Here is a 21,360-nt window from a genome sequence, read left to right on the forward strand (position 1 = left end):
TTTGTACTCATCCATGTGTGCAAGTCTAGTAGTATTATAAGCTTCTTCATGGCCAGAATCATGCCATCTACTTGTTATGACTTCTCTCTGCAGCATGAGTCATAAAGATGAGCTTACATATTGAATACATGCAGAACTGAACTGCCCAATAAATGTCATCCTGATCAGCCGAGACTTCCCAAATTCCTGACCTACAGAAATTGAGAATGATAATCAAATGATTGTTGTATATTTAAGCCACTAAGTTTTAGAGTAATTTGTTACACAGAAAGAGCCTATTCAAACACATTTACAGCATTATTTGTGAAGTTAGGAACAACCCCCATCTTTTTAAGTTAGCTATTTTCCATCTAGTAGTATAGACTGCTTCCAGTTCTTTTGCTATTAAAAACATGAAAGCAATCAACATTTTTGTATGTAGCTTTTTAGCATGTGTATTTTTTAGGATACATTCCTAAAAATGGAATTTTCTAGTTTTCTAAGTTTTCTATCTAGTTTTCTTTCTATCTAGTAATTTAGTTACCAAGAAAATGGTTAAACCCACTAAATATCTTTATTGGTTATGGTAGGATACTTATATAACAAATATAATCGATCCCAAAATGCGTAAGAGCTCAAACACGATAAAGATTTGTTACTCGCTTATGTGACAGTGCAGGGCAGGTTTTCGGCGCTCGCCTCCTCGCCCGCACAGCGCCTTCCTCCCGCGGACATGGCCTCAGGCGCCGCCACCACAGCCATGAGGATTGCAATAATTGGCGAAACAGGCCTGGATGATCCAGAAATTTTAGAAGGAAGAACCGAAAAGTATGTGGATACTCCATTTGGCAAGCCATCTGATGCCTTAATTTGGGGGAAGATAAAAAAATCTCGCTTGTTTCCTTCTTGCAAGGCACGGGAGGCAGCACACCATCACGCCTTCAGAAGTCAACTACCAGGCGAACATCTGGGCCTTGAAGGAGGAGGGCTGCGCTCAGGTCATAATGGCCACGGCTTGTGGCTCCTTGAGGGAGGACGTTCAGCCCGGCGATATTGTCATTATCGATCAGTTCACCGACAGGAGCACCAAAAGGCCTCAGACTTTCTATGATGGAAGTCATTCCTGTGCCAGAAGAGTGTGCCATATTCCAATGGCTGAGCATTCTGTCCTAAACGAGAGAGGTCCTCATAGAGACTGCCAAGAAGCTAGGACTGCGGTGTCACTCACAGGGGACAATGGTCTCAATTGAGGGACCTCGTTTTAGCTCCCAAGCAGAAAGCCTCATGTTCTGTACCTGGGGGACAGACGTTATCAATATGACCACAGTTCCAGAGGTGGTTCTTGCTAAGGAAGCAAGAATTTGCTATGCAAGTATCGCCATGGCAACAGATTACGCTTGCTGGAAGGAGCCCGAGGAAGTGGTTTCAGTGGACAGGGTCTTAAAGACCCTGAAAGAAAATGCAAATAAAGCCAAAAGTCTACTCCTCACTACCATACCTCAGATAGGGTCCATGGAATGGTCGGAAACCTTCCATATGCTGAAGAGTATGGCCCAATTTTCTGTTTTATTACCAAGACATTAAAGTAGCATGGCTGCCTGGGAGAAAAGAAGATTTTGTGATTCTAGTTACTTCAGGAATTCCTGCTTAACTCGAAAGAACATGGAAAATCCATGTAGCTTTCTTGCCCTTGCCGGCTGAAGAGGAACATGTGATAAGAAAAGTAAGAAACCACACATGTTAGCAACTCCTCCTACAGGATTTGGGCTGCTTCAAAAAACAGAAGAAAAACAAATGACTAGGAAACAGTTGGGAAAATATTACAACTTGGAGAACAGACAAGAGCTAGATCACCCCCCATCTCTCCTATACACATATAAATTTGCAACAATAAAATGAGGAGGAGTAATACCCAGTTTCCCATATTGCCAAGGAATATGAAGAAGAAATTAGACTCTCTTGCTATTGGTGTGACCGTAAATTGGTACAGTCTTTTCTGCAGGGTAAAACATATCAAGAGGCTTACAAATATTTACACCCTTTGAACTGATTACTCCTAGGAATTTATCTTTAAAAAGTTATCAAAGATACATACAGAGAATTACATAGAAAGAAGGATGTTCGATATAGTGTTAGGTATAATAGCAGAAATTCAAAACAATCTGAATACCCAACAATTGGAGTAAAAAATGATCTAGCTATAATAGATTTTAAAGCAGCCAGCTGAAGATCACATTTTCAGAAAATATTTAATATCCTAAAGATATGGTTGCTTTGTAATCTGAAGTGGAAAAAGGATATGTAAACGTTTTACAGTACCATGTTTGCTTTACATTTCTATGTATCCATACAAAAGGATTAGAAAGAAATTTATATACATAATCTTTTGTTACTGGATTTGAGGGAGGCATACCAGATAATTTTTATTTTCTTTACATTTTTCTGCATCTTCACATTTTTCTACATTGACGATAATCAAATAATAAAGTTGTTTGTTTTAGAAATACAAATGGACTTAAAGCTAAAAAAAAAAAAAACACAGTATAGGACAAGTGAACAACTTAAAGGGTAGGCCTACTCGTCAGTCTAGTAGGACTTCAACTTGCAGCTTCCAGTCACCCAAGTTTTCTCCATTCCAATCAACTAAAATGGGAAAAGAGCATGCAGGAGTACACATGGGAAGTTTTTGTGGGCCAGTCCTAGAAATGGCACAACATTTCCCCTGACATTCCACAGGTAGAATTTAGTTACATGGCCACACCCTCTGCAAAGGAAGTTGGGAAATGTAGTCTAGCGAAGTGCCCAGACAGTAGCATTGCCAGATATAGGAAACAAAACAAAACAGGATGCACTGTATTTTATCTGGCAACCTTACCAGGAAGAAGAGGGAACATTTTTGTTGAACAGATAATATCCAAATAAGAAGTCATCGTGGAATGAGAAATCTCATTATATATTCTTAATAGGTCCTGGTCTTTTTTGTTGGTGGTGATGGTGTTATCCCCAGGTTTATCGAAAATATTACAGCATAACAGGAAGATTCAAACAACTCCACATGGTGTTTTGAAATTCATCCCAATTGTGGGTTGACTGATCTGTAGGTTAGAGGCTGCCAAAGTCCAAAAGCTTCAGCATTTCTTTAGTGTCAGGATCTACTTCAATGATCCCCTGATCCAGGGCTGGGACCTTGGGAACATAATTATCTCTCCTTTCTCCTCCACTTGCAGCTTGATGGAGATTCCTCTGTCGGGGCCTCTCTGAATCTCCTTCATCACATGGAAGACATACCAGCCATCTTGTTGCAGACCTTCTCTCTGGGATTAATGGTGATCTCCTCGCACACATGCTTGTTCATGTGGAAGTTGTGTCCAGGCATATGTAAGACTTCTCCAGTGAAGATCCGAGCCACCTTCTTCATGGTTTTGGTGTAAACACAGCCCATATTGGCAGTCACTGGTAAAAGAGGAACAGTGCCAGTCCTTTTGACAGCATCTTAGAATGCTCAAGACCAGTTCTGACAACTCAAAACTAGTGGTGATTGCTGATGGCCCTTGTAGACTCACAGAGGTATGATAAGATCCACTCTTGAAAACACAGAGGCAAGAAACTACGGAGAAAGGGAAGTGGAGAAATCTCTAGTCCTTCTAAAGATAAGGGCCACATCTGGAAAGAGCTAATAACTAATCAATAGAGTAAACATCATCTGAACATCTATATCAGATTCGTCCAATGACTATTGATTGAACTTATTTCTCCCACAAAATGTTTGACTTCATATGTTTCTAACAGGAGTTAGATGATGGTGAAAAGGAGACAATGAATTTTAGGAAGCTTCTCATGACCTTCCACCTGGAGACCATCAACTCTATTTAGCTGTCTTCTCCTCCTGCCAAGATAACCATTTTGACATACCCTAACCTCCCAGGAAAAATGATTATCCTATCAATTTACATTCAGGTAAGCACCACCCAGCCTACAAGGGGTCTTCAACTACTACTAACTTGGGTAATTAACTTGGGGAAGGCTGAGTGTGTTGGGCGTGATGAGAAAAGTATCATTATTCTTGACAGTGGGACTGACATTTTTCTTATTCTATGAAGATTTAGTCTCAGCTTTCAATTAAGAACATTTCAGAATATCCCTACTTTCTGGAGAAAAGGTTAAGTATTAGGGATTGGAAGTTTAATTCTAGCAGTACAGAAAAATTATTACTTAGAAAAACCTAATCAGAGGCTAATTACAGACATCACCCCCAATACCTGGGCCAGTATTTGGTGCTGTATTTAGTCTAACTGTTCTAAACTTAAGAATTCTAGAAGAGTTAACCTACTTATTGAAAAAGATTTCTATTTTCATATCATTTTCCACATTTCCCTATTTTAATGTAAATCTATTTTTGTAGATAACAAACCTAACTGTGATGTGAGACTATTCTGGGGATGCTCAGTTTTCTCTTTCTCTAGTGGGACACACATTATTACCCTGATTGCCTTAAGAAGCTGGCATCAGAAAGAGGTAAGAGCCCTGTTGAAGGAGAAAGCAAGTCCAAGTCAATGCTGTTGAAATGGATGGCTCGCATGGGAATATTCTCACAACCTCATCACAGTGAGTTCATCTATGGGTTTCTTCTTGGAGTCTCCCAAAGGACCTGCCAACACTGGTAGGAGCTCACCATCATCTCCCACACTAGAACAAATGGGAAATGAAACACAAAGGGATGCCTTGACATAGAACATAAATTGGAAGGCTTGTCAAAGGTCAGGAGTCACTCAGCAAAAAAAAAAGGCAGGATTGAAACTCCCAAGTTTTGGTTGCCCTACTTTAAGGGATATGCAAGCCCACAGAGTGGGGATTTTCTATTTGTCCCATTTGTCTTTCCTGGGAAAATTTTTTAAATAATAACTTTAGAGCAAAGAAATAAATGTACCATTAATAGCATGGTTTTAATAAATGTTGTTTCTGAAAAAGTCCTTCACCTATTTCCATATCCACACCATCACCCATTTGCAAATAGTAGCCTCCTGCCTATGACTCAATAGAGCTGAACAAATCCACGTGAGGATTTATCATCTAAATCCCACTAGAGATCCACTCAAGGACAAAACAGCATAGCTTTAGAATATTGCAGTTGACTTATAATGTAACAGGGAAGGCCCACCTAAGTATACACCATGATGCATAGCCCCTGCCCTGGGCTGGCAGTCTTGTGTTTAAAGTTGGGGTGTGGCAGAATTCTTCTTTGGTTGTGGGAAGCTTTACTTGGGCCCTGAGCTGGGGGGTTGCAGAGGTAGGGCACACAGGGTTGGAACAAACATTATCTGTGGTCCTCAGGCTTCTGGGTAGTCCATGTTCCCCTCTCACCTCTGCAGGGAGCTGATAGAAGGAGCAAGCTGTGCTTTTCCTCCACATCCTTTAGCCTGTTCCAAGAACTACTGGCTATAGACTCATCTCAAAGCCCAAGAAGACTTGGCATTGCTCCAGAGCTCTGTTCTCTGGGCTCTCCCTGTGGGCTCAGGACCAATGCTTTCTGCATCCATAGCAGTGATTCTGAACTGCATCACATCAGTATCATTTTCATTGATATTTGCCTAAAGCAGTTCTGATGATGGATAACTTTCCCTTTCATTGCCACATCCTGAGTCCTAGACTCTTAACATTCATGCAACAAGTGCTTGGCTGCTAAACACTGTTTTTAGGCTTTGCGATAACCTGACAACTATTTGGGGAAACTATAACCATTCTTATTCATTTTCTCTTTCTACTTCCAGAAGTGAAAGATAGGAAAAGCATGCCTGGCATATCTTAAGCTCTTAATAAACTAAATATCTTCCAGAGAGCAGTCATTTTCTGTCTGGAAATTTCTATGATTGTAGTCTATGCACACACTAATCTTATATAAATCATTAATCAAAAGCATATGCAAAGCTCACTCATCGAGTCTGCTCTTTTGCATGCAATGGTATTTCAAACACCCTTGGAAGATTTGTCAGAGACCGCTGATCAAGGCAGACTTTTTCCACGCATATTCTCTTCTCTCAGTTAGTACAGTAGCATAGCATGAATACCGTATTTTTTTTTTTTTTTACTAATTTATTTAACAATCATTTTTTGAGGACCTTCAGAATACCATGCCCGACGTTGGAGACAAAAAGATGACTAAGAAAGAAAGATAGAAGCTCAAAGAACTCAAATATCTCATCCTCTTTTTCAAAAGTACTATTTTTAAACCTGCAAAGAGGATAACAATCCCTGACAGATCAGTGGCTTGACACTTCAACACCCAGCTTCCAACTCAAAGCTCTATTCTTTTGAACACCTTTCCTGATTGTCTCTATCCAGTTCTAATCATTCAGATCTATATTGTTCCACTTTGGATACTTTTTCATTATATGTGTATTTAATTTACATAGATAAATATCTTCGTATATTTGTATACATTTCATAGATGCATATATAGATATAGGAATACACATCTTCATACCTTTCATTAATGGCTTTGTGGGGAATAGTGGCTCTGCCTTGATCTGTCATACCTTTTATATAGCCCACCCATCCTTGTTCTCCATGCTCACCCCCAGCATCAGGTATGGGATATATACTTACTTGCATCTCAAGAAGGAATGGTGAACCACCTGAGAAGTAATGAATTTACCATGGGGACTTTGACATTGTAGCTTCCTCTTCTTGAAAGGTAGCAGCCAGTCCACAACTTCATATGCAACTTTCATGCAGTCCCTCAGAGCTTGTCAAATTCTTTAACCTACATTATATAATTCCATTCTTACAACATTGTACAATTCCATTCTTACAACACTATAATGATAGATAGAATGATTTCCTCATTTCATTGATGAACAAAACTGAGAACCAGACAGGTAACTGACTTGTATAACTAGTAAATTGTGCTAGATATTCTGCTCATCCCTCTAGAACCACTCTCCCTTTTCTCTCTCTGCTCTTTTCCCCAGGACTGCATCAATGGCAACCTTGCTGTCTGGTTTCCAGTTAGATTTGGAAGGATCCAAAGCAATGGAAGGATTCCAGATGGGAGGGTGGAAGGAAAGCGAGGTTGGGTATTGATTCCCCTGACTCCCTTCACTATACATCAGCTATGACCCTCAAATGATGGCCACAGCTTGTCTCATGTGGCCCTCTCCATACTTCTACTCTCTCCAGATTCTAGTAGCACCTCCCTCCCCTTGTTTCTTCAGCCTCGGAATGACTCCCACATTTGCTTTCCCTGAGGCTCTGCAGCGTTCCTTGTTGGTTTCCCTGAAACTTGCCCACACCTTTGAAAATAATCTTTCTATTAAGCACTCTTCAGGTGCCCAGTGTGAATGTGCCATCCATCTGTCTTGCTGGGATCCTGACTGACATATATAAGTCCCATTCACATCTTCTAACTCTTGCTCAATCCTTTGGGCTCAAATCTAAACACTTACTCATTCTGATACCAAATCAGAGGAAAGGGCATCCTCATATCTCATCAGGCAGCTACTACTGCCTGTTAGGAGAGCAAAAGCACCTCAAATACAGCCTGTTCGACCCTGTGGGTGAGTGCACAAGAATCTGTATCTGCAGATGGCTGTAGATTTCTCTCAGTAAACAAGTCAGCCCCAGTCACTGGGACATTAGTGGAAGCAAGACAATGACTCATCAGAGAAGCTGCAGTCACTTGACCCCCTGTGACTCAGACACACTTTGTTGTCAACAGGGCTCTGAGCTGAATAAAAGCTGAATAAACCAATGCTTTACCTCACCCAAGTTCCTGGCAATCAAAGAGTTAAAAAGCAGTAGGATTTGGGGTGATGGAAAAGTTTTGGTAATGGATGGTGGTGATGGTAGCACTGCATTGCGAATGTAATTAACGGCATTGAATTGTATATTTGAATGTGTTTAAAAGGAGAAATGTTAGGTTGTATATAAGTTACTAGAATAAAAATTTTAAAAAACCATGGTACCATACAAAACAAACAGTGAACTCTAATGTAAACTATGAACGGTAGTTAATAGTATGATTATAATAATATTGTTTCTTCAATTGTAACAAGGTACCACACCAACCCAAGTGTTAACAGGGAAAATTGTATGTGGAGAAGGGGGTATATGGGAACTCTGTATTTTCTGCATTATTTTTCTGTAAACCTACAACTTCTTTAATTGAAAAAAAAAAAAAAACAGTAATAACATTATTCTACTTGGTCCTAGCCCCAAATATTCTCTCCTGTAAGTCCTCCAGTCTCCTTCTGCCATCCCTCCTCTTTCCACTCCACTTGCAAAAAAAGCATTTTCCCAAAATGAATGAGATGGAGATGCACAAGGTCTGCACTTCCGAGATAACAATAAGGTGACCCGTGGCCAACAATGCACTTTGCTTTCATCATCTTGTACTGCTTGGTATCCATGACTCCAATGTCCGAACTGTCTTGTCTTCCAACAGTAGCTTTAGTAAGGAACTCAATTTGAGAGGTAGGTTCCCTCAGCTGACTGGCTCCTAATCCATTCTCTCTTATCTAGTTCATCTCTTAGTGGAAACTCCTTCTGTTTTTGTAAATTTAAGACCCATACCATTGGCCTAGCCTTGCAAAATTTTTGGTATAATAGCTAGATAACCTGCACTGAGCAATTATTAGGTACTAGTCACTGTGCTGACATTGTCTTAATAACCATCTGGGACTTGTGTGTGTGTGTGTGTGTGTGTGTGTGTGTGTGTGTGTGTGTGTGTTACAAATGAGTACAGGTTCAAAGAAGTTAAGTGACTTCACTGACATCACACAGTTAGTGGTGAAGAAGGAATTTGAACCCAGGTCTTCTTGTCTCTCAATTTTATACTCCTAAGCATTACCCTGTTCCTGTGTATATTTAATCATTTGATTTTCAAAATTCAATATTTTTAACAGAAATTCCCAAGAGAAGGCAAGGTACATCTTGTTGATTTTTTATTTTAATTAAATTTAACATCCACTTACTGTGCACCTATTGTGCACCAGGTACTAGGCAAGATACCAAGGGCACAAAGGTGGAAAAAACAGTCTCTGCTTTCAAAGAGCTGACAATCTAATTAGAGGAATAGAGCTTCTGAATTTCTTTTAAGCCCCCTTGGTTTCTGATCAGCTCAGATTATGTAAAAATAAATTTTTGCCTTTGTTTATGTCAATGTCATAGATAAAGGATTTTTGCTGCCTACTCAACAATGACAACAAAGACCAGAATGGGTGATCACCAATGTGTGTGTTGGAAAACAAAAGAAGGAAGGAAGGAGGGAAGGAAGGAAGGAAGGGAGAAAAGAAAAGGCAGGGCAGAAAGGTGAAGGGAAGGAAAGAAAGGAAAGCAGAAAGGCAGAAAGAAGTAAAGAAGAAAGGAAGGAAGGAAGGAGAGAGAGAGAAAGGAAGAAGGAAAAGAGAAAGGAAGGAAAGAAGTAAAGAAAAAAGAAACACTCCTTATCCTTCAGCTCATGCAATGCCTTTACCATGAAGGCTTCATTATCTCCCCACGCAGACCTGGGCATGCTTCGTCTATGCTCCTGCTGGTTTTTGTTCATACACACACCAAAGCAGTCACCTTAGAGTAATTAACGGTTTGTGTGTGTTTCTCCATACTAATCTTCAAATAATTTCAAAGTAAGAACTACTTTCCTTCTAATTCTTAGAGCCACAGACCCTAGCATGGTGTCTAGCATATAAGACATCAATGTGCGTTTTCTGAGTGCTTATTATGTGAATGATTCCAAAACTGAAGCTCTTTTCACCAATTATTCCAGACTGTTTCTCTGAGCAGTCCATCACTACCGCAGGGGCGGGTTTCCCCGGCACACAGATTTGAAGGGTATTGCTTGGGTAATGGGAACATGATGCAGTCTCAGTGAAGAACAGCAGGAGTGAAGGGTCCTTGGAAAACCTGAGCTGTTACGAGGGCATGGTGAGCCCGGAGGAGGAGGAGGAACTCAACCTGAAACCAGGAAAACAACATCAACGAAGGCAAATTTTATCTACTCCTTAATTTTGCTTTTGGCAGGCCCAGACTCAGGCAGATGTATTGGAATCTTAGGCTTAATAATGGGTTGACCGGTCTTATGCTACTACTCTACAGAGCTAAGAAAATAAACTAAATATTAAGGGCCCAAAATTCTAGAAATATATGGTACCTTGAGTCTTGGAAATATAAAGAGAAATTCCTCTAATCAATGGTTCTAAAATTTGGGTGAACATAAAGAATCATTTAGGCAGTTTTTTAAAATGCAATTTTCATGGTCCCACAGTCAAGCTGCCGATTCAAGGGGATCCCAAATTTGCATTTTTAACAAACAACCCAAGTGATAATAACATAAGTGATGCTCAAATTGTCTCCAAGCCTTTTTTACATATGCACCCTACACATTCACTTTTTTATTTGTAAATTATATCATGTACTTCTGCACTTATATATAAGGCATACTCAAAATATAAATTTTTAAAAAAGAAGATGAAAATAAATCTGAATATAATTTCTAATACTGTTTAATATTTTCTAATATTGTTTTTCCATATCCCACTAACATATACATCCCACTTCAGGGATTTCCTATTAATAAGTGAGCATATTTTTAATGGTCTCAGGGCTTCATTTAGAGAGATCTCCAGCTACAAAAATTAAACAACTATTGAAGTCTTTCCCTGTACTAGGCACTTTGCAAGGCCATTTCACCCACATTATCTCATTTAATCGTCCTAATAACCCTGTAAGATAGGTATTATTATCATCAGTTGACACACGGGAAGGCTTAAGGTCAATGAGATCGATCTAACTTGCCTAATATCTCATAGATAGTGAACAGTGAAAAATAATTTCAGTCCAGGTCTTCTAATGCTTTTCACTATATTGTGTACATCAGTTAAGATTGCATTTGGCTGCAAGTAAGAGAAACCAGTGACAATGGTTTAACTAAATAGTGGTTTATTTTCTCTTGTAACAAAAAGTCCCCATGTAAGGGGTCCCTGCTGGTAAAGAGACTCTATGATGGCACCAGGGAAACAGATTGCTTCTCTTTTCTTGCCCTGCCATCTTTAGCTGTGATTTGTGTCATAAAATGGCTGCCTCACTTCTAGGCATCTTAGCCATTTTCCAATAGGAAAGAGAGAGAGAGAAGACAAAAGGTAAAACTTAAAAAGCTCCTTACCAGATGACCCTGCACCATTTAACAAGATTTCCCAGAAGCCTCACTTTGAAACTTTCACTTCCAATTCAGTGGCCAGAACTTTGTCAACAGGTCAGCCCTAGTTCCAGGGGAACCTGGGAAACTGGCTTTTTTAAGTTGGGCATAATTGGGACAAAATTGGATTTCTCTTATTTAGAAAGGAGAGAATGGATTTGGGGGAAGCAGTTGGGAACATCAGCCATATTACTGCTGCCTTAACTCCAGAACTACCACAACGTTGTAGCTGCTACATAAAATAATAGAGTCTTAGCACCCCAGGAACAGACTATTTTCAAGTCATATAGCCATATCCCCATCCAGTGCAGGAATCCAGTCTATCCCATCAAAACCAGGTGGTTAGTTATCTAGCATCTGCTTGAACCTTCCAGAGAAGGGGAAAATCATGACCTTACTTTACAATACATTCTAATTGAGGGTGGCTTTAATTATTGGAACCTCTATTCTCATAATAATCACACTGTGTCAAATTTGCATTTTCATGTTAGCCCTCTGGGTCAAAGGGTTACTTCTTATTCATCTTTGTACGTGTACAGCTGGCTGCCATAAAGAGGTGACAAAAAGATTCAAGGTCGGATGGAATACTCCAGGACTCAGTCCTTCAACAGAAGCTTTGTACAATCAACAAAATCTTTCCCAAAGCTCCAGAAAACGGTTAAAGAACTGCAGTAACAGGCAAGCACCAAATCAAGGAAAAGACTACTTAAAAGAAGTAGGCTCATGTAGCCCCCTGGCTGGCCCCTCCTCCACCCCTCGCTGGCTCAGTACAGAGCTAGCTCACACTCCCAGTGCAGATCCCTGGTCCTGATTCCAGGGGGAGCAGAATATCCCTTGTGCACATACTGGGAGCATATATGTCTGGCCCAATCTCTCTGGTGGTGGCTAAAGGGACTCCCCATCCCAGGACTTGCCCTGTGTAGAAGGCAGATCACTGAGCTCTCCTACGGAAAGTTGTGGGCAAACAGTCAAGTCATGCTACCTGGAGCAAGGGATTTCTGGCTGTAGGATATATAGTGCAGTGCCCAGGACCATGAATAAACTGTTTCCTAGGGAAGGAGGGATATTGGTATCCACATAAACAGGAGGTTCTTAGGGCCACACGTGTATGCCCAAACAAGACACGTGCAGAAAGGATCAGAGCAGCACTTATGCTTTGGCCTCGAGCTATTTTCCAATTTCATTTTATGGATAAACTCTGAAGGACAGCACTACCGCAGGTCAATCTGCAAAGACTGGGAAAGGTGTTTTCTTTTTTACTCTTTTTTTTTTTTTTTTTTTTTATTAAATGTTAGCTCCTGGCAATCAAGGAAAGCTCTTTTGGAACATTAGCTGGATACCAGCTTAAGGAACAGATGTCTCAGAGACTAAATCATAGTAATACATTAAAATATCAAAATATCCAGGCTTCAACAAAAGATTACAAAACACACAAAGAAACAGGAAGTGATGCCCAGGCAAAGAAGAAGATTGAAGTATTAGAAATCATCAGTGCGGAGGACCAGATCTGGGACATACCACACAAAGACTTTTAAAAACTGGTCCTAAATATGCTCAAAAGCTAAAGGAAATATAGACAAAGAACAATGTGTAAATGTGATTGATCCCACAGAATGATTTGGTTTGGATTGGCTGAGATGGGAAAGTTTATATTATGTATTTGTTCCCACAATAAAAAAAAAAAAAGAAAGAAAGAAAAAGAAAGAGCAACAAAAGACACAATGACAATTAAAGGCAATATAAGATCCTGGATAGGCTCTAACAAGGGAGGAGACAAGGCTCAAAGGGACATCACTGGGCCATGTGAAAAATTGGAATATAGCCTGTAAGTTTAACATCAATATTAAATTTCTCGAGCTTGATAACTGCACTTAAGGTGGATACATAAGTGGTTATCCTTGTTCTTAGGAAAGAACATGGCAATGTTAAGTATCCAAGGAGTGTGATGTATACAACCTATATTCAAGTGTTCAGAAACTGTCTGACAGACAAACAGATAGACAGATAGACAGATGGATTGATAGACTGATGAATAGATAGGATGATATAGCAAATGTAGCAAAATGTTAAAATTGGTGGATCTGTGTATCTGAGGGGATAGGAGTATGGTGGAGTTCTCTCTATGGGGTTTGTATTATTTGTGTAATTGTCCTGTAAGCTTTGATGTATTTCAAAATAAAAATTTTAAAATTAAAAAAAATTTCAAGAAATAAATGGAGAATTCTCTTTTCATACTGAGATTAAACAATTCCTCTAGCCATTAAAAAAAAATCCTTTTATGTCTCTCGGGCCCATCCCATCCGACTATGCTGTCATGTTTGGCTAACAAGCAGTATGAAGAGTGAAATATTAGGGTCACATCCCAGGAGATGGTCAGGATTTATAAGAGGCCCCGCAGAGCTCTGGAAATAAGCACTGATGCAAGAAGAGGTGAATATGCATCAGAGAAGAACAGCTTGTGATCCTGATCCACAACACCGAGAAGAAATGGGGCTCCTGCAGAGAAGTCTCCAACCCAAAATTCACCACCCTCCCCCTGCTCTCTGCCAATCTGGTGCCCATCACTACCTTTGGTAAATTTTTGCTACGACAACTCAGGAAATCAAAGAACGTAACGTGTGTGCACACATGTGTTTGTGTGTGTATGTGTGTGTGTGTTCAGGGGTATGGGGGGGGGCATTTGCCAAAGACTGTCCCCCGGTATTGTGGCCTTCCCCCACTTGCTCCTCTCCAGAGCAACAACCTTCCAACTCAGACTATAGTCATCGCACACCCTGGTGAATTCACATACACAAGTAGTTTTTACTCTAATGTAAAATACTTGAAGGGAAACAAATGATCTGAGTGAAGACAGACGTTCACAAGGCTCAGAGAGTAGAGCATAATAGCTGAGAAGTGGGATCTGCAGTCAGGCAGAACAAGGCCTGATCTTGCAATGATTCATCTCTAAGCCTCTGTTCCTCACCAGCGAAGCAGGATAGTGGTGTCACCCATCTCAGAGGGTTTGTGAAGATTAAATGAGATACAACAGTGCTGGGTTCATATTGTGCTTGTAAATATCAGCTGACCATTGTCACATCATCCCACTTGGTCCACTGGTTTGGCACAGGTTCTTCTGCCTTCTCAGTCCACAGGCTCCTTTGCTAGTCTGGGCGGCATCTTGCTCTTGGACACCACGTGTCCTCAAGCCGGCTTGTCTCCTTCAGTACTCCAGACCCGTAAAAAAGGAAAACCCCTTTCTGTGTAGGCCCCTTCCCTGCACCTGGCTCACAGACTTGCTGGTATTTTCAGATGCCCTCCCCAGAAATTCTCTCACCCTCCTTTTTTCTCATTATCCCTGATCTTCCAGCACAATTTGGGTACCTTCAATTACCTCTCTTTTTATTTCCTTCCCTTTATTCTCCCCTGCCTTGTTCAAATAATAACACCCTTAAGAAAATAATTTTGTAAATTTAATACCACATTATAGTTTACCAAACCCTTCCACTTAGTAAATCTCATTTTATCTTTACAATTGCCCTGTGAAGGATATTATTTACATTTTGAAGAAGAGGAAACAGATTCAGAGAGCTAATAAAACTTGCCCATGGGCCCAAAGATAGTAAGAGTAGAGCTGAGACTCAAACTCTGATACTCTGAAACCCATGGTTTGGCCCCTCTGCCACCTCCACTTAGTGCATAGGTTGGGCAACCTGGGGAGGAGATACTGTGATGGTTAGGTTTATGTGTCAATTTGGCCAGGTTATGGTGTCCAGATGTCTGGTCAAGCAAGCATTATTGCAAGGATATTTGTGGCTGGTTAATAAACCAGAAGGCTGGTTTATTAAATCATCAGTTAATTGACTGCAGCTATAACTAATTACATCAACATAGGGCCTGTCTTCCGCAATGAGAGAATTCAGTCAGCTGGATTTAATCCAAATAGTTGAAGACTTTTAAGGAAGAGAGAGACAGGACCTTCACTTCTTCAGCTAGCTGGCAAAGCGCTTCCTGAGGAGTTCGAACGCATTCATCAGAGTTGCCAGTTCACTGCCTACCCTACGGAGTTTGGACTCATACATCCCCACAGTTGCGTGATACACTTTCATAAAATTTTATACTTACAGATATCTCTTGTTGATTCTGTTTCCCTAAAGAATCCTAACTAATACAGACACATTACCAAAAGCTCTTATTTTCCTAGATACGGGGTGCTGGGACATACCTTAGGCTGCCTTTGATCCTCTTGCTATCTGTATAATGACATGAGCTGGACGTGTTGGTACAAGCCAATGAAGCTCAGACAACTTGGCTTCTGCTTTTTACTAAGGCAACAAGAATTACTCCCAAAAGAATCAAAGCCATCTCACTCCATCAAGTATTTGTTGCATACCTGGAATGCATTCAACACCATTGAACATCCAGAGAACTCCAACGTAGTCCAATGGCCTCCAAAAGCTTCCAATCTAGCTACAGAGATGAGACTACGAATATGAAACAATATATAATTAATTATTAAATTGGGCAGTAAGGGCTGTAAATGCTGAAGTAATGAAGAGAAAAGGCAGATTTGTGCAGGCTGAAATAGTAACAGATGGCTTTATGAAGGAGAACATTGAACTGAATGAGAGAATACATTGTGAAAGAAATGAGAACTGAAAGACTAATAGTAGATATCCCCAGTGTATTTAGTGTGCCAGCCACTTACATACATAATCTCTCAGAATATTTAGAACAACCATGGAAGGCAAGTACTTTTCCCCTCACTTTATAAAAAAAGAGTAGTTTCTTACAAAGTCAGAGAGGTTACGTTATTTGCCAAAAGTCACAAAGCTTTTATGTGGTGGATCCAGGATCAAAATCAGATTTACCTAATGCAAAAGTTGGTGCTTTTTCCAACCCCTGTGCTGCTTAGTACTGACATGCAAATCCAAAAGCTGAAACAAATATTTTTGTCCCATAAAGAGGTTCTGCTGAGAGAAAGGGGTATGGTGAGAAGAGCATTAGAACTAGAATCAGCAGACCCAAATTTAATCAAGTTTCAATTTCTAATTTGTTTGGTAAATCACTTAACACAACTTTCCAGTTTCCTCATCCATAAAGTGGAGAAAATACTAGCATCTATCACTTAAGGATGAAATGAATAAATGGGAGATATGACTATCATATTGAACACCCAATTTTTAAAGTATGAATTAATACACAATTAAATGCAAATGAAGACAACGATTTCATGCTGCATATTTCATTGGATTTGCCTGAACCACTGCAGCATCTTTAAGACCTGGTGGTGTGCTAAGGAAAGGTTAGAAAGGGCAGAGACCTTTTGGGTACTCCTAAAACTATCACAGGCCCTTAAGCTATCAGAACTATCAGTCCTTCTCCAAAGCCAACCCTCCCAGGCCCCAACGTATTACTTCTAGAAATTCTCTCCTCAGTGATTGAGGAGTTAAAGAGAGAGGCCTCCACCGAACAGGAAGCCAAAGGCCACCCCAGTAAGAGCACTGTGCTGGGTGCACAGCACAGGCTGCATAAATAGCTATTAAATTGAACTAAATTCCCAAGGCTCAATTCTCAATGTCACCATGCCTGTAGGACACAGGCACGTGTGTGTGGGATTGGGGCAGAACTTTCTGTTCTGGTCCCTCCTCTTTGTTCCATAGCCCACTGGGCTGCAAAGGACCTCCTGGGAGCAAAGTGCTCAAGTCTCCATGTAACGGCTGAAAATGCCAGGAAATGTTCCTGAACCATTTCATTACCTGGTCAGCAGGAGTTAGTTAAGGCAGAGGTATCTTAGGAAGAAAAGTGTCCTTTTATGAATTTCATGGTTTTTTGGCTTCTAGGTTACATTTACAGTCTAAAACTAGTTCAATTAGAATGTCAGACTTAGGTTTCTGATTTGAGAGAAAAAAAGAAATTACCACTTTCTATTTATGTAACCTGAGTTAGTGCTTTTCTTCGCAACAGTTCAAATTACTTAGTAGTTATTCCCTTGTGAATTTTTATAAGTTCAGAAATACATATGGGGGGTTAGTTTCAAGGGAGCTATAGGTCTTGTTTGAGCTTATGGAGCCCGAAGACTGTATCTCTGTTGATGACATGATTTTGTTTGGTTTCCAGGGGTGGCAGAGGCTGGGGACCTTGCTGCCATGGGTGCCGGGAGAAGTTAAGGAAGGTGACTTTGACCTACTCTACTCATGCACTCTTTTATTTATTCATTCAATAATCATTTATAGAGGATCTTTTTGTGTAGCAGGCACTGCCTTAAGCATTTGGGGGAGAAGGGAATTTTAAAGGAGGATAGATGTATCCCTTTAAATGGGACGGAAAACCATGCTGAAAACATGGGACCTAGGGAAATAGGAAGGGAAGCCACCCATGGCCTAAAGAGTAGACCTAGAACACAGCAATTGAAAGTTTCTCTTGGGTTCTGTGCCGGTTTGAATGTATCATGTCCCCCCAAATGTCATTATTTTTGATGCAATCTTGTGTGGGCAGACGTATTAGTGTTGATTAGATTGTAGTTCTTTGATTGAGCATTTCCATGAAGATGCGACCCACGCAACTGTAGGTGATGACTCTGCTTAGATAATTTCCATGGAGGTGTGGCCCCACCCATTCAGCGTGGGCCCTGAATAGTTTACTAGAGTCTTATATAAGAGCTCAGACAGAAGGAGCGAGCTTGCTACAGCCAAGAGGGACACTTTGAAGAACGCAACATAGGAGCAAGCAGATGCCAGCCATGTGCCTTCCAAGCTAACAGAGGTTTTCCAGACACCAATGTCCATTCTTCAGTGAAGGTACTCTATTGATGCCTTACCTTGGATACTCTATGGCATTAAGACTGTGACTTTGTAACCAAATAAACCCCCCTTTATAAAAGCCAGTCCACTTCAGGTATTTAACGACAGCATTAGCAAACCGGAACAGGTTCCCTGGCATAGAAAACATTCCAGACTCGAATAAGATCATACAGATCACGGAAGCCAGGGAGTGGCCTAAACCCCAGCCCTAAATGCCTTTCAGATGGCCCCATGAGCTGGGAGCAGTGAAAAGAACTCAGGCTTTGAAGAGAAACACACCTGAATTTAAATCCTGGGTTTATTCTTTATTAGCTTAGAATTAAATCTCTCTGAGCCACAGTTTTCTCCTCTGAAAAATAGGGATAGAAAATATTCATTGCAAGATGAGATGTAGTAAGATTAAATTACATGTTGTGATTTCTGCTTCTAACAAGGATGGAGTAATGGGGATGAGATTTCTTCTCCCACTTGAAATGACTGAAAAACAGGAGAAAATACATGAAATAATGATTTTCAAGAAATTGGACAACAGGCCATGAAAGACAATGATCTCTAAGAGATGGGAGACAAATGAGGTGAGCCCTATGTTACCCCAGCTTACTGCCTTGAGAGAGTTTCCAGGCTGTGGAACAGGGAGGGGGAACCCACATAGAACATAGTGGACTTCCTGAGTTGAAGAGATGAAGCTAAGAATCCAGAGAGACTAAGGTGCCCAGGGTTTTCAGAGTAGAGGGTACCTATAAGTATTCAATAGGAGACTGAAAGGATTCAAGGAAATTATTTCCAGAGCTCACACATGACTAAGAATAGTTCTTGTTTCCAGAGTGGAAAACCTCATAATTCATGGGGCTTCTAATAGAGTATTCAACAGGATTGTGATTCAATAGTGGGACACAATCAACCTTAGACTAAACACTGTTCTATGTTCCTTACTGATGAAACTTAAAGCAAACCCAAAAGGATCAAACTGTTTCCAAGTAACTTAACTGAAATGCAAGATGAAGCTCAAGAAATTTTATAGGCATACCAATCTAACAAGCATCAAACAGTGTAAAATTCACAATGTGTGGCATTCAATGAAATGTTAACAAGTATGCAATGAAGCAGGAAAAAAGAGCCATAATGAAGAGAAAAATGAATCAATTGAAACTAACCCCAAAAAGAAAGAGATGGTAGACTTAATAGACAAGGACATTAAAATAATTATTATAAGAGGTGGGGCAAGATGGTGGCATTGGGAGGTTTGGAATTTAGTTAGTCCTCTGGTACAACTAGCATATAGCCAGGAACAACCAGTAAATAATCTGGAACAACTGTTGGGGACATCTGTGACCAAACACACATCATATACCAGTCTGGAATGGGTGGAAGGGCTGAGATCTCAGCATAAGAACTGTAAGTAAATCTCCCCAAACTCAGAGCCGGTGCCCCTCCCCCACTGGCATGGCAGGCTGAGCTGAAACACTTCCCTGTGGGATAAAGAAGCAGTCTCCTAGGAGGAAGGGAAGGTAGCTCAATGAAGCTCCAAATGCGGTTTTAGTTAATGAATTTGAATTACTGAATACCAGCTACGGGCACAGATAAACCTGAAGAAAGCAGGAAGGGAACCCAGAGTTTACTCCTGGCAGAGAGGAAGCAGGGCTGATGGAAATTAAAATACATACATAAATAAAAACAGAGGCTTTTGGAGTCAGATGAGTTCAATACTGAAAAAAGGGCTGTGTGCCAAGAAAAGGGGCACACAGAACCAGGTACCAACTCTGACTATGCTAGGAATCATCGATTGTTTACTTAGAATGGATTGTAAACTGTTAAAAAAAGAAACAGAGGGATACAAGTACTGGAGAAAATGTGGAGAGAGGGATATACCTATTTACTGTTGATGGGGAAGTAAAATGGTGCAGCCCATCTGGAGAGGGCAGGGTGATGGTTCCACAGGAATCTTACTATGGGGTTGCCATATGGTCCTGCAACCCCGTTATTGGGTATATACTTGGAAGAACTGAGAGCAGGGACATAAATGGACATTGCACACTGTTGTTTATGATGGCAGTATTCAGGATGGAGGTGACCTAAGGGTATATCAACTGATAAACAGAATGGTGAACTGTGGTGTATGCATATAATGGAATACTGAGTGGCAATAAGAAGAAATAAAGTTGTGAGGTATGCAACTAGGTATGATGTACCTTACGGTATATGGAGTGCAGTAAGCCAGAATTGAAAAGATAAACATTATAATGCCTCACTAATGTGGGCTAACTTTAATGTGCAAACTCTGAGAATTGAATCTGAAAGCATAGGGTATCAGGGGAAGGCTTATGGTAGAGGTTCCTAGATTGTAAGCTCTTACAGCAGTCACATCTATCCATGAGTTGTAACAGTTATTTCTAAATTCTGAGATGATGAGCTGTTTGTGTATAACCTGGTCAGTCCCTGGAACTTTGGGTATCTGTGTGACACCTGAGACTCAGAGCCAGATTTCAGCAGCTATGAATGTCAGCCTTACCCCATGCAGCAAAATGTTAAAAGAAGATGAAAAACAGATCAGACTTCAATTAGAGATATGAACAAAATGGACTTGGTTAGGACTAAGGTAAACCAGACTAAAGGGAAAAGGATGGTATTGACTGTTTTAAAACTTCAACTTCTATGTGAGACCAAAGGAAAAGGCATTTATTTGGTGGGAAATCTATATTTTCTGTAACACACTATGTAATTTAATTTATATGGTCAGTTTATTCAAACACCATAATGACATGGAACCTTGAATAGGAGATGAGATCTGTTTGATTTGTACAGGTTTGCATGAAGCCCCAATGCATCCCAGAGTAATTTGGGGCAGAAAATAAAAATTATTTCCAACCCCCCTTGAGGAACTGGGGGAAAATGTGGAAATATTAAAATTCCCCACCTGGGGAATTCCTGATAATCTCACAAGCATTGAGGACTGCCATTGTAGTAGCCCACACCCTCAATCCTGGGGCTTGCCCTTATGAAGCTTCTTACTGCAAAGGAGAGGCTAAGCCTACTTATAATTTTTCCAAGGGTCATCCCCAGAGAACCTCTTTCGTTTTTTCAGATGTGGCCTCTCTCTATGCTAACTTAGCAGGTTACTCACTGCCTTCCCCTCAATGTGGAACATGACTCCCAGGGGTGTAAATGCAACGTGGGACATGATTCCCGGGGATGAAACTGGACCTGGCATCATGGGATTGAGAAAGCCTTCTTGACCAAAAGGAGGAAGAGAAATGAAATAAAGTTTCAGTGGCTGAGAGATTTCAAATGAAGATGGGAGGTCATTCTAGAGGTTGTTCTTGTGCAATTCATAGATATTCCCTTGCTAGTTATTAGTATATTAGAATAGCTAGAAGGAAATACCTGACACTGTTGAACTGCAATCCAGTATCC

General features: G+C 40.5%; 2 pseudogenes; one reads left to right on the forward strand and one right to left on the reverse strand.

Annotated features, from left to right (window-relative positions):
* The first annotated feature begins 712 nt into the window (after positions 1-712).
* Positions 713-1,563, forward strand: LOC119516615 (annotated as a pseudogene).
* A 969-nt stretch (positions 1,564-2,532) lies between these two features.
* On the reverse strand, positions 2,533-7,109 carry LOC119516620 (annotated as a pseudogene).
* Positions 7,110-21,360: the final 14,251 nt, after the last annotated feature.

This window comes from Choloepus didactylus, chromosome 2 (genome assembly GCF_015220235.1).
Source record: "Choloepus didactylus isolate mChoDid1 chromosome 2, mChoDid1.pri, whole genome shotgun sequence".
In the NCBI taxonomy this organism is placed as follows: domain Eukaryota; kingdom Metazoa; phylum Chordata; class Mammalia; order Pilosa; family Megalonychidae; genus Choloepus; species Choloepus didactylus.